This window comes from Seriola aureovittata, chromosome 12 (assembly GCF_021018895.1).
Source record: "Seriola aureovittata isolate HTS-2021-v1 ecotype China chromosome 12, ASM2101889v1, whole genome shotgun sequence".
Taxonomy (NCBI): Eukaryota; Metazoa; Chordata; class Actinopteri; order Carangiformes; family Carangidae; genus Seriola; species Seriola aureovittata.
The window spans coordinates 4,365,095-4,382,894 of record NC_079375.1 but is presented as its reverse complement, the minus strand read 5'-3'; positions in this window follow the sequence as shown (position 1 = coordinate 4,382,894).

Sequence of the window (17,800 nt, the reverse complement as noted above, 5' to 3'; positions counted from 1 at the left end):
TTAACACAAGTGGTTTTCGTTTTAAATGATTTCGTTTACTTGTGGCAGAGCAAATGAAGCCACATTGCAGTGCAGGCAGAGGTCCATCGAAGCTAACAGGCTAAGCTATGAAAACGTAGCCCAGCAGCACAAGCTGTCCAAGTGTAACAGACTGACTTTGTCATATTTCTGTGTAAATGCATCCTAAATAAAGAAACTGTCTGAGTGAATGATGAACGAACGGGTGTTTCTGTCTTTTCATCTTTACTAATTACCCATTTAATTCACTACCAACAACTTTTTAAGGTGGAATGTTTTCTTGCATATTACTCAACGTATGATAAATACACCTTAAAGGTCAATATGACAACTTTTGACCATATCATACCATATTTTATTAGCTCTCTACATGACATATGCTTCAGTGACGATTGGATCTTCAAGTGCTTCAAACCGCTGATATCTTATCTCTATAGCTGAAGTAATCCAATAGAAACCATGATACTGAATATTGTTAACCGCTTAGTCAAGTCTCATCATTGTCTGCCATGTGTGATCTTGCTGCAATGTTGATCTGCTTGCAGAAATGAAAGTCTAATAACATCTAACATAAGTTCAGGCAGCCACAAACTAAAGTCAAATAAAGGAAAGAGAGAGAAATAACTGAACCCTATAGTGAGAACAAGAAATCCAGAGAACAATCTGAAAGGGAAAAATAGACAGCGTGTGTGTGTGTGTGTGTGTGTGTGTGTGTGTGTGTGTGTGTGTGTGTGTGTGTGTGAATGCAGGTGGAGTGTACTTCAATAAAAACAATACTGAGATCAAAGCTGGCACAAATGAACATGTATGTAAAAGTCTTTTGACTCACCTCAGGTCCCGATGAGCCTCTGGATTTTGTTTGGTTTTTCTTTCCCTCAAGGCGGCTCTGTAGTGGAGTTAATAATGTTAGCACATGTCTGTCTGTCTGTCTGTCTGTCTGTCTGTCTGTCTGTCTGTCTGTCTGTCTGTCTGTGTGTGTGTCTGTCTGTCTGTCTGTCTGTCTGTCTGTCTGTCTGTGTGTGTGTGTGTGTACGTGTCAGTGGAGTGTTAGAACATTGGAGCTGTCCAGAGTCAAATTGGTCAAATGAAATTTCTCTTTTTAAGCACTGAAATGTCACAGGAGAGTAATTTGCGTCTGCTGGGTGAGATAATACAAGATGCCGTTAGTGACGACTCAAGCAAGGACAGAAGTGTGTGTGTGCGTGTGTGTGTTTGTGTGTGTGTGTGTGTGGGAAGGCAATCGGTAGCTTTTCAGAAGTGGATCAAGTTTTGTTCATCTTCAAACCGGTAGGTTACTTTTCTTCTTGGTATGTTTACCCATCACACTGCTTCTACACACATTAATACACACTTTTATATGTGCTTTAACCCTTGTGGACACACACATGCACACATAGTAGAATATAAACACATACTGTATGATTAAGCTACACACACTTATATACATGAACACACACCGATGTGAAGCCACTTAGTCATAGAAACACATTACCAAAGACACACATTCACATTCTGTTATAACTTGCAAAAATATGAGAATGCATATTCACACTTGCACTTTTCTTTTTTTTCACACACACAAACAACATGTCAGTAAACAAACACACATATGAATACTTAAACAAGTGTGGGCAAAAGAAGGGAAAAGGAAAGCTGAACACAAACACACTTTACAGTTTTTACGTTTTGCTTACTTGCATAAACACAATTTAAAATGCAAATACATGCACACATGCAAATGTACAGGCAGTCACCCATACACTGTCACACACACACAAACACACATACAAATACACACATCCATATAAAATGAGCAAATGCTTATACGCAGTACATGCATGCATGACAGCCTCACCAGAAATGCATGTGCAGCCGTATACAGAAAGTTGAGACACACACACACACACACACACACAGATATATTTACTCTGTGACACACTACTGCACATGCTGCTGCTGCCATATGCTATCTTTCTTTCTTTCTCTCTATCTCTCACTCTCTGTCACAGACACACACACACACACACACACACACACACACACAGTGAGTGAGAAGACAGACCTTCCTCTCTCCCAACACATTCACATGTGTGCAGTTGCCAAGCTTGTTTCCATGGAAACCTGAGGGGCAAGGTGTTAATGAAAGACTTTGTGATTGTGTAACCATCACAAAATGTTCACCATTACCTGCATCGACTGCAGCATGATGAGCGAGAACACACTTTTTTTTTTTTTTTGTCCAGCATCAGCACCAGCAGATTCCTCAATTATCACTTTAGTAGGAAAAACGATGGAGAAACCACGTGGATACCACAACTGTACATGAGAAGTACAATGCAACAGTCAACATCCCATCCACCAAACAGCCTCCGGGCCAATAGGTGACGAGTAAACGGATGAAAGGATAAAAGGCTGCTGCTGATTTTCACCTAACATTAAAAACACTGAAATAAAACTAAGGAGAGGCCGAGTCAAAGTAGTGCGTTTATTAACATGCACATATTTACTTTTGCTTATGTTTTCTAACAGTCCTCTTAAGTTTCGACCACTCTGTGGTCTCATACATTGATATAAAAATGTGTTATGTTGCATCACTTTGTGAAGTAGCCATTTGGCCTAACTGGGTCAAGGGAATGCTGCTGTAAAGTGAATAACACAATAGTTGTGTCCAACAAAAAGCAGACTTCTGAGAGAAGAAAGAAATGTTTTTATTAAAAGGTAAGGAAACAGGTAGAAGCTGTGGAATCATCAGTGAAATGACAACAACCGCAGTCAATCTACACTTGTGGTGAGTGAACAAGAACACAAGAGTTTCATGTTACAGTATTTGCAATATCTAACTAACATATGGTTAAGAATAGGGAAAGATTGTTGTTAGGGTTCAGCTAATAAAACAAGAATGTAATTAAGATTTAATGAAAAGTACCTGTTAAAAACTGGTGTGTGTCTGTGTGTGTGTGTGTGTGTGTGTGTGTGTGTGTGTGTGTGTGTGTGAGTGACAAGGAAAACTTCATCATCTGACATGCTACATGTCCATCCTTCATAAACTTTCCTTTTCACCTCCTGACATACAGAGTTATGATACTTGCTGCCCGAAGGTCAGAATTGGACATAAAACAGGAAGTGCAGATTCATCCTGTATAAAAAGTATTTCATAGGGATACTGAACTTGTGTGTGTGTGTGTGTGTGTGTGTGTGTGTGTGTGTGTTTGTGTGTGTGTGTGTGTGTGTGTATACAGTCTTGGTGTACTGTACACAGGTATGTTTGGGGAAACCTAGTCAATGGCAGTTAGGTTGTTGTCTTTAACGATAAAGTGATCAACCCAGTTACATGGTGGCGTGACCTTGTTGCATTGTCGAAACCAATGAGATATTTGTAATAACTATATATATCCTTTGTCAATATATCTTGTGTGTCTCCTCTCACCCTAACACCTCTTAGCGAACAGATTTAATTCCCAATGAAATAAATTCTTGATTTTTTTTTTTTCCAGGGTGGGTTTCAGCTCTGGAGGAAGGTGCTTGGTGAAGCTACAAACCCCTTCAGCCTCTTTTTTTTTTTTTTTTTTTTCCAGGTGAGTGAGCGTCAGGGGAGATAAGCCTGTCACAGTTTCCCTCTAGACGGAGGCACAGGGAGTACATCTCAAACAGCAGGAGGACTGGCCAACAGCGATAGCCGGCCAACATCTCCATGAGACGGGTGAGACGAGGAGGGAGGTGAGGGGGGGGGGGGCGAGCAGGGAGAGACGCATCAAAAACCTGGCATACTTTCACAGGAACTGAGGCACTATGGTAGACCTATCTGTGACAGAGCCGCTGTAATTGTTTTTGCTTCCAAACGAGATTCACTTTGTTGTCAGTGCAAAGAAGGAAAAAAAACAACAACAGATGATTGATGGAAGTGAGTGATGGTGAATTTGAATGAGAGGTTTCAGGCTGGAGGTTGAATTTCAGTAGAAGCCATTTGTACTTGCTACGTAAGGGCACTCAGCTCATACACACACTGTACATGTCCTGTATCTCCTCACCTGGCGCACACACACTGTGTTCACACTATTACACGTGGCAGAAAATGACAAAGGTAGAGAGAGTTGTTTCCATTATACAGAATATCTCAAACTTTTTTGACATTCAAATAAATTTCAACATTCAATGCCTCGATTTACTGCTTTTCTAAGAAATATACTGACAAGTAAGGACAAAGACGGAGATAAATATTGATATTTCAGTTTTTTATTAATTTAAGTGAAAACAATAAATGAAATAAATAGATCAATATTCCACCAGTAGTTCAGTTAAGGCTGGACAGTTAACAGAAACTCCAGAACCTCTCAGCGACTTAATCTCACTCATGTCGGTTAATTCGGTTAAGTGCACTCATGAAGTGTCCCCTTTTAAATAAATAAATACTAACTCATGTCCAGTCATGTAACTCCGCCCTGTCCAACTAACATTAGTCCACATTCACTCAAAGTGAAGTTGGAAGAAACAAGCACAAACACTGAGTGTCCACACTCATACGTTTTTAGTTTTTAAAACCATTCACAGTTTCTACGTCCTTACGTCTGGCGTCCACACTACTCCCGAGTTTTCTATCCCCTGAAACAGAGACTTTTCTGAACACTGCTGGACCTGTCTCAGTTTGAAAACTCCAGGGTTGCGCTGTAGTCTGGACGGGCAAAAACGGAGACACCTGCCTCACCTCCCCATGGAATCCCATCAGTCACGACTGCCAGACGGTGGTGAATGCAACATGGATAGCAACCAAAGGTAACACCGCCAGCGTGTTTAATCACTTGAGACACAACCACATCGCAGAATGTGAAGAGTGCATGGCTCAAAAGAAGAGAGAAATCAAATGTCTTTACTTTTCAAAGGGGTCCTCAATTTCTAAAAATGTCCTCACTTCACAAAAATATCTTGCCTTAGTAGAGAATGTAATTATGTTCCAAAAATGTTCTCATTTTCCCTGTCTCCACTCGCTCCTCACTTAAATAACAGTACAACGCACACACAGACACACACCTCTCGCTGCTTTACACACACACACGCACACATATATTTCCCCCACACCCCGTCACACACCATGCGAACAGTGCCACTGGGGCTAATAAACGTTCTCCGGGTTAATTATGCGTGCTGCCCATTACATGGCCGTCCAGGTCAGACCTGTCATGTGTAATTTCCCCAACGTTTATGAATGGAGGCCAACAGCCCACCAGAGGCTCATGGGAAGCAGGTGGCTGCTGGACACCGGTTCTCCAACGGGTGACAGGGGGCTTGTTCAGACTCTGCAGCATTTTTGAAATGGTCAGGTGCCCACGACCAGGAGTTTCATCTCCGGATGACACACCTGAACTCTGAGGGCAAAGGACGCTCTCTCTCTCTCTCTCTCTCTCTCTCTCTCAAAACAAAATCAAAACAAAACCAAAAAAAAAAAGTAGGTAGTAAAAGCTGAGGTGTCCCGAGTTTCCCAAATGTCTTTCGTAAAGGATGAATTTGCGGTTTCCACAGTTGGTACAGTTCATCCTCTGAGTGAGCCACTCTGGCTGGTAACCGCTTGTCATTTCACCATTACTCTGTTCAGTAGAGTATGAAAAGGGCAATTTCCTGCCTTGTTATTTAAAAAGTACTGTGTGTGATCTGCTCTTAGCAAACCCCCGATCCACAGAATCTATAAGAGGAAGAAAGGTCAGACATGTCAGAGCTTTAAAAGTGAATGTTAATTGGAGTTTTTATTTTGCAAATGGAAAGTTTTTACTGTACCTAGCAGCCAGAGTTTGAAATATATTCATTAGCAGTGATGCGGATGGTAATTTGTCAGTTGGCGTGTGAGTTACTGAGTGTTTGTAAGAATCAATTTGGATTCATACATGAAGAATTTTGAAAGTCAACAAATGAGTCAGTGTTCAGCCCTTGGTTTAAGAGTGGGCTGGAGCTGGTTAGCCATATTTTCAATTTCAAATGAGTCTGTGACAGTTGGTGCTTTGACTTGTGGTTTACACATCACTTTTAGGTATAAGTGTTTACACATAGGCAAAGTGCCTATAAATTTACTGTTTCGGTTCTCAGTGCTGTCTCACACATAAACACAACCAAACGGGCGACAGAGACACTGTAAGTTTAACAGCAGATATCGAGAATCGCATCTGAATCACACGAGCGTAATGTTTTTAAGTACATGTTTTCCAATGTCACTGACAGACAGTGGACTTGTAATTTCATGAGTCACCATGGTAACAACAAGGGTGTCTTCGTGTCCCAGCTGTGCTCATCGCTTTTGTGTCCCCTGAAAACATTTCCATTACCGTCTGTGCTGTTTGCAGCTCATAGACAAAACAAAAACATCTTCATCACCCATTCTAATTGCAATGGGTTGAGCTTTCAGGGCCGCCGCACCGTACAGCAGACTACCTCTGACAAACCAACTGTACACTGCCAGTCCAGCACCAATTTAGGTTGGCGAGCCTTGGAATACACCGGCGGGAAACTCTGCTGTCATTACTGAAATGTATATGATTTCTACAGGTGTGATACAGTGCGAGCTTTAAATCTCTGCACACTCAGTAACCTGTGTGCTACCTGTTGGCTGAACCAGGCTAATGAATGATCTATGACCTAAGAGACCACCAGCTCAATGATCTTATAGCACAACACATGACACACACACACACACACACACACACACACACACTATTGAAGAGAGGCTTATCTTTAAGGTACTAATGCAAATAGAGCTGCTGTGTGTGTTGCTGCTCCCCTAGCACCACTCTTTTTTTCTTTTTCTTTTTTTTTTTTTTTTTTTGTTATGACATTCTCTTGTTGTGGCCCCACTGGGGGAAGCCCTTGACGGTTTACATCATGCCCCCACCTCACTGCCACCGTCAACACCTCCCCTCCCCTTCCTATCTTCATGTGTTTGTATTTTAACAGCTCTCCCGGCGCTTCTTCATTATTGAACACTTTCTCTGACATATTTTCTGATCACTTCTACCATCTGGGGACACCGGAGGAGAGCGTGCAAATTAAAAAAATTTCCACAAGGGAAAGACAAAAAATAAAGAGAGAGAGAGAGGAAAAGTTTCTACTTTTACCATTGTGCCATTTGATGAATATTTCTCTTCTGAGATAAAGTCTCGAGAGTTTGGAAAAAGTGGAGAGTAAAACCTCATTTGCGGGTTTTGTTTGTTACCTCTCTTCGAAGTGCTGGGGTTGTCAGGAGGTTGGAGGGAGGAGTAAAAAAAAAAAAAAAAAAAAAAACACACTGTGTGGTGTATTTGGAGTTGCCACCGGATGGGACGCCTCACCCACGCATCACCCATTTACACCCATCAGAAAGCAGAGATGGCAACAGAGAGGACGGGAGTGCTGTCGAGTACAAAGTGAGGCAGGGAAGGAATCCAAAAAAAAGGTGTGTGTGTGTGTGTGTGTGTGTGTGTGTGTGTGTTTGTGTGTACTGTATGTAGTTGAGGGAAGCTGTGGGTTTTGACTTTGGAAGCTGTTTTTTGGGTGTTGAACACCAGCACCACACTGTTTGGTCTTCCAAAGAGGTGCACTGTGGCAGAATTATTGCATATTGCCTATGACAGCGATAACGACTTGCCGCATATTGGGATTATACTGCTGTGTGAAGTCTTGGCACCCAGCCTATTAAATATGCATGAATGTTTGAAATGAATTTTGGAGGATTTTTTTCTCCCCTCCCTCCCCCCTCCCCCCCCCCACCTCTTCTGCCCCCCTCTTCTTCATTGTCAAACTATATAATCATATTCCTGTCTATTAAAATTCGGATGAATAATTTAAACGTATGACAACAGCCAGGCTCTGAAAGAGAAGGTTTGTGTTCAGCAGCTGGCAGACAAGGTTGCTTTTGATGAGCGATGCATGCTAAATTGACATTGTTGTGGTGGAAAAAAGGCGACGCAAAACAATAAAAGAAAAAGCAATACGCCAAAAATTTCACCCCTGTGAAATCCAACGCCGCGACTTCAAAAGTGTGACACAGAAACATATTGGCAGATATGAAATATTCAGCAAGGTTACGGCGAGGCTGCAGCAGGTGGAAGCGCGCCGTTGTGTTGGCAAACACCTGTCAATCTGTGGCTGTTTCATGCAGTTTAATTTGAGTCATTGACTTTATCAGCGTGACAGTTGTTCAGAAACAATTCTGCCAAGTGCAGAATGTAGGCTACGTTTCAACAAACAGAAAAACAACTCACGGGTTCAAACCAAACATTCACACTCAGTGTTGTGTACACGTGGAGTCTGACAGTGACGACAGATGGAATAATCAAACATGAATTGAGAGTATCCTCGGTGTTCGCCCTGTCTAAACACCTGCACCTGAGCAAAGAGAAAAGGGATTCGAAAAAGAGAAATCAACATATACATATAAAGATCTAAAATTGTAATATATAATACGCATATTGAGACTGAATGATTCATAGTGGAGTTAAGAAATGACCCTGAAAACCCTGAGAGTTGTCTAAGTAAATGCATTATTTTTGTCCAAAAATGACAAGCCAAGTGGTTTTACCTATAAAACCGCTGCATGGATTATGTACAGTCAACAGAGTGCTATGTAACTGTCAGGAGATGACTGTAGTGGGTTGTGTGCAAACTAAGTGAAGGACTTCGACACCAGCGACGGCCGGGTTTGTGTCCGGTGTTTAGGAAACAAAAACGCTTTCATTAAGTTCAGGGAAAGACACAAATTTTGGTTTAATATTGAATTTCTGTTTCATGTCAGCACTGACCTTCAATATCTAACCAAGATGAGTCTTTCGCCAGTGTTTTGAGTTGCCTCAACATAAACATGTTTGTCTATGTCTCTGCCAACCAGCCAAGTTGCAGGAAACATGGTCACAATCTCCCCTTCCTGAGTTACAGTGTTAATCGTCACAGGTGTTGAACAGAATGATGTCACAGTGAAGTTGACCCTTGACCCATTTGGATATAATATGTCATCACTTTACTTTATTCTCATAAACATTTGAGATAAATTGTGTCATAATTAGCGTATGAATTTGTGATGTTTTGTCTAGAAATGTGTTTTGTGAGGTCACAGTGACCTTTGACCACCAAAATCTGATCAGTTCATCTCTGAGTCCAAATCAATGTTTGTGCAGAATTTGAAGAAGTTCCCTCACGTCGTTACTGAGATATTACATTAGAGAGAATGGGATGGACGGACGAACAACCTGAAAACATACTGCCTCTGGCTCTGGCTGTCGCTGGCGCAGAGGCATAAAAATGTTGATCATGCTTCTTTTTACAAGGAGAACCAAACTAAATACATTGTCGTTGAACATTTTGTGAATTATGCATCAACTAAAACTGTTTCTACAATATGTTGATTAACAAATCTGGGTGAAAAAAAGACTCACTGTTGCAAATTGGTTGCATAGGTTTTCAAGACCCAGGGTTGACAATAAAGTGATTAAAGCTGCATCAACTACATTTTTGACCACAACAGGCTGACACATGGTCAACATATAAAGTAGTTCCTAATGCATTAGCAAACAGCTGCCTATTCACACATCTAGCAGGCATGAAAGCAGCGTTATTATTCATTTGGATTCCTGTTTCTGCCCACGTGATGAATCTATGTCTTGTAGCTCTGGTTTGGTCTCCACCATCCACTAGGAAATATCTCTGACTCTTTAACTGCTTGATGTTTTGAGTGTCTTCACTAACTATTTGCCAACTTTGTCTGCCGCTTGCATACAGTGGATTTAGCTGAGATTATTCACTGAATACAGCTTCCTGCTGCCACTGGAAATGAACATGGTGTGAGTAAGAGACTGAACCCTGTAGTAAATGTGTCAAAAACATAAAACAATGAGTTTAAAGGGGAGAAAAAAAATTGCACAGAGATGCTGAGCTGAAGAATAACTGCCAAAAATGTTCTCACAAGTTTCTCCACACACACAGTTATTCATAGGTCTTTAAATGTTGGGATGAAGCAGTTGCTCTTATTTCAAGCAAATGTATTTAAAGGGACTAACTCTGTAAAAACCTATACTGACATAAACACAGTGAAATAAGGGATATTAAATTAGATAAATTACATTCAAAGATTTTCTTCTCTTTTTTTGTATTTTTGCTCTAACCGCAGATGCAGACAGGAAGGACATAAAACAGACTGAATCGTATATACTGAGAATGAGACGGACTGAATGTGCACACACACAGATGTGGAGATTGTGCATGTGTGAGAGAGAGAGTCTGAGGGACTAGGAGAGTGCAAGCTTGAAAGCGAATGCAGAAATTGGAGATATAGCTGTGGGTGGAGGGCAAACTAACTTTGAACATTCATTGCAGTGAAGTTATTATCCGTCCTCTCTAGAGGTCACAGCCAAGGCTGCTAGGAAGGCTCCTCACACAGGAAAAAACTCCCACATGTTGAACTCATACAGCATGATATGAGCCTCCACTTATTCCCCCGACCTCAGACAAAATGTAAACAGATAGGCAGAAAATTATTATTTCAAAATTGGATTAATTTATGCAAAATCAAGCTCCAAATGTTTAGCTAATTTTTCTACTAAATAATTTTTCCTTAATTTTATGCAAATTGTTAAAAGGAAATACAACAAACATACAGAGCTACAAAGATTACATTTCATTGAACTATCAGTGCAACCGAGCAACAAACACCAACGATCGACAGGTCGTAACCAGGGTGACAGATTGGCTACCACTTTATGTGGAGGGGGAAGCAAAAGTTGAAAGACCAGTAATGTCCCTCAGGAAAATGGCATGGAGGGCACACAACTACATGTTGAAACAGTCCCTGATGTTGAAGTTTGCACATTCCCACATATCTGCAATTGCTTTGGTGAATATTAGTTTATCATAGAACCAATGGCCAGACCTATTGAATAAACCTAATTGTCTTCCCTTGTCTAAATCTTAGCCTACTATATACTGTAGATGTGAGACAAATGACTGCCCAGTTTATTCCAGTGCAATATCATTTGTAAAAAGAAAATGCAATTTGTTTTGACAAATGCATCTAAGAGCTTCAAAGAGTTTTTTTTCTTTTAGAAAATTAAACTTTCACACATTACAGAAAGACTTCTGCAGTAACTACTACTGATGGCATTCCAGCTGGTGTCATTCTTGGTTCGACCACCGGAGAGCGCCAAAGTAAGACATTTCAAATCCAGCACATGGTGGCTTTAATTAAATATATTATATGATTGCTGCTTTGACAAACTGCAAACAAACAATGCATAATAACATGTGTTTATTGCTCCACAATCAGTGTCGTCATAACTGAAATCATTTCTCTTGCCAGAAGTGAAGTAAAGTGAAGATTGTGCATATTTTCTTTCTCTCTGGTCACCCTCAAGTTTTGTTTTGGCTCTCTAGACTTTACAGCACAGTATGTGACATATGACAGACTGTATGACCTCACACAAAATTCAATATATCTGCTGTACAAAATGATGTGTAACAATATGTGTATATGTTTTAATTAAAACAAGCTTCTGTTCTGCTACTTTTAGGAGACTGTATAAAACTAACTGATACAGTCTTTGATACATCGCATGCAGAGTTTAGATGTCTAATGGGTATTAATTGTAATCAGAACAAGACCAATTTTGATCCTTTGCCACTGTTTCAAGTGTTGTTTGTGTTACTTTGCAGATATTCTGGTCTGAGAATGGGAATCAATCCCATTCAAAACCAACTCGGTGGCGGTGCACACACCCACTGAGGGGCTATTAGCAGCCAGCAAGCAGCTCAATACACAGAACCCACAACACCTGAACAAGAGAATTCACAGCCAATAATGTTTTGAACCCAGTGGCCTCACGTGTTATCGATTTCCCTTTACATGTAGACACATTGTGCAGTACACCACCTCTCAGATGACTACCTCGAGTATGTGTGTGTGTGTGTGTGTGTGTGTGTGTGTGTGTGCATGAGCGCGTGTGCCCGTATAAACTTTTTTTTTTAATTTTTACCACAGTCCAAATAAAAGCAGCAGAGCCTGAGGCTGTGTGTCAGGAGAGCCATCTGAGTCTGAGGTACGAGGGGCGAGAGTTCATCCAAATGATCCGTCCAGATTAGTGTCAAACACTCGAGCCGCCATCTTAACTGAGAGCTCGACTTGTGATTTGTTTGTCAAACTGTTCAACACTCCACTTTGATTTGCAGCAGTATCAATGGATCTCCCAGAGTCACAAGGAAAAAAAAAGGTATCAAAACATCCATGGAAATTACAAAAGGTGAGGTTTGAGGACATTCTGGTATGTTTTAACACATTTTTCTTTGTCATTATTCTGTTTCACTATTGGAATTCATTCCAAGGAGGAGCCACAGACTTTTCATAACAACCTTTCGAGCCTTAAGAGGTGTGAATAAAATGCTGCTGAATAGAGATTTTGGGTCAAGTATTCCTTTTGAAGGATGCTTCTGGCTCATTACAGCTTGGGTCTCTTTTGCAGTATTGGATATCAGCAAGAAACCTGTGCGGTCAGACAATCATAGATGTAGAATAAGAAAGCTCTCCACACGAATACAGTAAGTATGTAGGGTCAAAGTTAAACCAGGAATTCAGTCTATAAAACAACAGTTTGATCCATAATTTTGGCTTTTGATTTCTCCTCTAAATGAGTTTGACGACCTGTTGGTTATTTTACAACCTGTCTGATTGCTCATATTTCCCTCCGTGTGGATTATTTTAGCATCATGTTCCTAGGTCTCAGCTGTTAACTTGTTGATTAACAATTTTATCATTACTGATAAAACTGATGGTTTTAATAGACCAGAACTAAGGTTAAGGTTAGGGTAAAGGTCCAGGTTGGACATGGAGTTACGATGGTAATAGTTAGGATTGTTAATGAGGGTCTTCACATGTAGAGAAGTGAGAATTGTGTATCTTTATATTCCCTGTATGTGTAAGTGTCTACATGGAGCATTGACTTTTTGGCTGGTTGGTTGCATTTTATGTGCTGAAGTAAAGGGAGTGGAGAAGATGGCAATTTATGTGTTTCTGTGTTAGACTGTCTGCACTATACATGCACTTTGTTTGTAGGTGTGTGTGTGCGTGTGTGTGTGTGTGTGTATCCACAGTGTATCCACACACACTCTGCGCTTAGTGTTCCTCTGGAGTCTCCACTCAATAAGTTGGCAACAAATGCAAAACCTGCGAGATCAAAGGGAATATCACCCTGCTAATTCAACTTCAGATCAGAGAGATATCTTCAAATTAAGCGCGAGGTTTTGAAGTAAACGCTGTTTTGCCACCGCGTTTCATTTATTTTCAGCTCCAGCGCCCTAATTGGCCCCAGAGGTGAGGAGGAAAGTGGATGGGATGGGAGTGCAGACCCAGGGCCAACTATCCATCTAAAATGTGCACTAATGAAAAGGTCTGGGGAGAAATTGACATTTCGGTGCTAAAAGAGCAAAGCCGTGTCAGATCGGCTAGTGGCCAAGCAAAGGGCCCTGTGGGACTTGTACTCTGAAAGCAACTAAATATTTAATGTATCATATAGGTATTAATTAGACTGTGAGTAACAGATTTTTACACCTTTTTATCACAAAATATGTCCAGACACAGAGTTTGACCTCTTTTCCACATCCCGTATGTTGGTAAAACTCTGTCAGGACACCTGCACGAGCAACTGTGAAGAGGACTCAGGTCCTGAGAGAGAACAGGCATCAGGTTGAACATTTACATTCTGTGTTATTGTTTCCTGCCTCAATGTTTTTTCACTGATGGCCTGTATCTGATAACTTCATTCTTTAATAGATGCTGTTATATAGTGTGGAACAGCTTCATTCCAAAACACATTTCCCAAATCAATCTAATTTCACCCCAAACCGTTGCTGGATATTATTCAATATCAAAAAATTACACTTCATTATATTCTGCAAAATATAAAGTGAGTTGGTGGATATGTTTGTGTATGAAATCTTATATTACCAGGTGCAAAAGATGGCTTGGTGTTTATGTGGCTGAGCTGAGGGAGGATAAGTGTGATAAGGCCACAGTGAGGGCATTATGTGATAAACCTTAGCACTGATACAGCAGCTGACCAGTGCATGCCAAAATGCCGAACTGTCAAACAAAGATAGAAATGTAATTTCAATAATAAAGCTCTGAGATTCATTATTATATCAGCAGCATTTGGCATCATTGTTGTCATGTTTTTTGCAGTGTGGGTGGCAATGTCAGTCGGTCCACGCTGAAATTTCTCAACAACTTTCAGATGGATTGTGGATCAATATTGCACAGACTGATCCCATGGTTCTTCCCCTAGCCCCTGGTTTATGACCAAAAAACATGCTAAATGTTTTTGTACTTTCCAGTTAGCAAACATTAGCAAGCAATTAAGATGGTAAAAATAAAAAACGTCACACCTGCTAAAATTGAACATTGTGGCATCTTTGTTTTTAGCATGTTAGCATGCTGGCTTACATTAGCATGTAGCTCAAAGCGCTGCTGTGCCTAAGTAGCCTCACAGACCCATTAGCATGGCTGTAGACTCTTAACGTTGTTGATAAAGTTAGTATATTTAGTATACTTTTGTTTTGTTTTTATTTTTATATTTAATTTGTATTGTTGTTAATTAATTAATTAATTCTTAATGTGTTTTAATCTCAATTTGTGTAACTGTGTACGGTGTCCTTGAGTGCCAAGAAAGGCGCCTTTAAATAAAATGTATTATTATTATTATTATTATTATATATATTCAAGACCAAATTAACTTCCTGCCAATTAACTGATTTAAAATTAAATCTAGATTGAGAGGTTTATACAAGTTACCAGAGGAAAGGTAGAGGTAATGGATTAAAGGCTAGGTAAGGGTAACAAATGTTAATCATATAATGGTGAGGGTTAATGTTAGCATTTATAGAGATTAAGAAAATGAGCAAGGCATATACAATATGTAACCAAAAGTGTGACGACAGGTGAACATTACACCGATATGTGGTTGTTGAACATCGTATTCCAAAACCATGGACATTGTAGCAGCTGCTTTAGTTGGTTTCAAGTTTTACACCAGATTTTAGAACCTGGTTTCAAGGATTTGCTCCAATTCAGACAGAAGAGCATTATTGAGGTTAGGCGATAAGGCCAATTATCTCAAAGGTGTTAGATGTGGTCAGGGGTCTGTGAAGGCCATTTAAGTTTTCCCACACCAAACTGGGGGAAAAGAAATTATTGATGGACCTGGCTTTGTGTGCGGATGTATTGTCGTGTTGAAACAGGAAAGTTCCTTCCCCAAACTGCTGTCACAAAGATTTCTTTTCCTTGAAGCTAAGCATATATAACAGTGTGAGAGTATGTAGCAGTTTGTTGTTGATGTAGAAAGAAAAATCCATTTTGTTCAAACTGTTGCTGGATAACAAAGCTGAAAAGACAGAAGCGGGGAAAAGCAGGGTTTTGTTTTCCATCTGACACTGATGGATAGCTTAAGCTGGATGAACCAGCGTCTGGACAGTCCAGACCTTTATAAAATCCTTGGGATTACCTGAAGCAAAGAAGACATCAACACCAACATGCCACCAGTCATTCACATTCCTGACAGCACTACATGTACAGTACTGTATATGTAGAGCAATATTATTTCTCCATAACATAAATTGTGCTTTGGAAAATATATTTGCATTACATTTGAGGCTTTGTTGTTCACAGCCACATTGTCAAGTGTAAAAATTTCTACTTTTCACAAAACACAAAAACCAGTCTTGTTTATAGCTTGACCATCATGTGTTTATTACTTTATTCAAATAAGGGCTTTGAGAGCCAAAGTGGGAGTTTGCTCAACCCCACAGAGACATAATCCTTCAGTTGACCTTAAAGTCACCATGAAATGAAAAATGACTTTGTTAACTTGTTTGCTAATTTTCCCCACTACAGCATAATCCTATATATGAAGGAAGTGAAAAATATGTGCAGAATTTTGTTTTTATGTTCCTTTTTTTTCTTTTTTTGTGACCAACTTTTTTATTCCATTTCCAATTTAGTTGATGAGGGTGCATTGTTTCTATTCTCATGAAAAAACATAAAGAGAAAGAAAGTGTTTTTTTATGTCAGTCCTCTTCTTCCTGGTAAATAGCAATGAGCTCATGTTGCACTAAACGTGGAAATAAAAACTACCAGCAAATAAAATTGTTTTTATTTCTTTGAAATCACATAATTTTATACTTTTGATTGGTCGTTCCTGCATTATTTCGTGCTTCAGCCAGAGCACATCAAAGTAACGAGGCATGATGCATGCTGCCAAAATGTTTAAAACATAAAAATCACCAGTTGAAGACTGAAGTTGTTTGGTTTGAACATGAAAACAGTGTTATATGTAGAGAAGGAAAAACTAAGCACGAATGTAATGCAATCACTGAAACTATGCCCACTGTATTAATGTGATTTAAAACAACAAATAAAATTTCACTGAAATTATGTCACTTCATGGTCACAATTTGTTTTTCATGAAATCAAGTTTTTGATTAATATTTTTTTGTGGTGTGTCTGTTTCGTTCCACTTTGTCTGACCAAGGTTTTTGGTGATAATGAACATGCAGTGGCAGGCTGGAGCCAGCTAACACGTTGGAGGACACTCCTGCTCTGTCAAAAAGCCTCCTGCCTCCTCCACCAAGGCCATCTATTCATGCTGCTGGAAAATCTCCCACATGCTGTCAGTGGAAACACAAGGGATGACCGTGGGTGCCTCAAAAGATATTCAGAAAAAAAAAGGAAAAAAAAGAAAGGCAGCCTACTGTTGCTGTCAGTACAGGCAGAGTGATTTTTGCAAGGAAGAACAAAGTTTCACATGCTGCTTGAGAGTCCCTACTATAATGAGAACTGACTGCACTCTTCCTATTCTAGTCCCATAGGATCGCATTGAGAGTCTGCAGTGCTCTGCGGTAGGTTTGTTGTGACTATATCGTACTTTTGTAACCTTTCTGTTATATTTTGATCTCAAAGATGGCTGCATTTCTTGCCTTTTAGGAGTTATTTTGTCCTGGAATGAAAACTGCACAGGAGGTGGCCCCTGAAAAAGCACACGGCTAAAATGCACAAACTATTCCAGCCATGTTCTCCTGCATTAAAACAAATTATATTGGCTGATTTTAGGTCATTGCTTTGTAATTTTATAGTTTAAAAGTTATAGTCGAAGTTTCAAATATGTCAATTTGGCTTCCACCAAAATGTGTATTAAAATAATAGGTAAGAGGTACCTGAAAATTGAAAATTGAAATTGAATAAATGATGCAGCCAGGCACTGTACAGTAATAATGGCTTTTTGAATTTGAATGTAGCGTGTTCAAGGCTGATTTACCAGATCACCATTCACCATGATGAGGCCATAAAGGCTGCTTAATTTCCTGATCTTAAAGGTGTATTTTGAAAATGGTCCCTGTGACAAGAGATTTGCTTACAAGATGTATATTCCTCAATGAATTTGAATGGTATAGAATTAGCACAAGGCAAACCTGGAGAAATTTAGCATTATGGCACTGGACTGCTGTGCACATTGCACAAAGAGTGGGAGGAATGGGTATTAAGGGACCAGCAGAAGCTCCATTTTGTCCCAGGGCCTTGTAACACATTAATCCAGCAATGATCACACATTGTATTAAATAAGTACTGGTATCAGATCACACAGAATATGTACAGTACATTGGCAACTTTGCATTGGTTCTGAAACTTTGATGCTAGTCTTTAATATAGCAGGAATTAAAAAGAACGTCAAGGAGAAAGGACAGGTTGAAGGAAGATTTCTAAGCCTACAGATTTAAGTTACATCAAATGTCAAAAAAG